General features: G+C 60.8%; 1 protein-coding gene across 1 annotated transcript in view; it reads right to left on the minus strand.

Moving 5' to 3' along the window:
- The window catches only part of LOC104274014 (clathrin light chain A-like), a 23,859-nt gene that overhangs the window by 19,382 nt on the left and 4,273 nt on the right, over window positions 1-204 (minus strand). The gene's annotated exons all lie outside the window — the stretch shown is intronic.

Consider the following 204-nt stretch of genomic DNA (forward strand, 5'->3'; position numbering starts at 1 on the left):
GGGGCGCCCGCCGGCTGCTGCTGATTAGCAAAAGGCTCCAAGTCGGCCATAGGGGTAACAAGCAGCAGATCCCCCGCTCCCAAGCAGCTACAACTTCCGCAGCTGCACCTACTCCCAAAACCCTGCGCAGAAGGGGAGGTAGCCCTACTTATGCCAATGAGAGCCGAGCACCGCCCAGCGACAAAGCCAATCAGCAAGTGGCAG

The sequence above is a fragment of the Apaloderma vittatum genome, unplaced genomic scaffold (assembly GCF_000703405.1).
Source record: "Apaloderma vittatum isolate BGI_N311 unplaced genomic scaffold, ASM70340v1 scaffold7165, whole genome shotgun sequence".
NCBI classification, from domain to species: Eukaryota; Metazoa; Chordata; class Aves; order Trogoniformes; family Trogonidae; genus Apaloderma; species Apaloderma vittatum.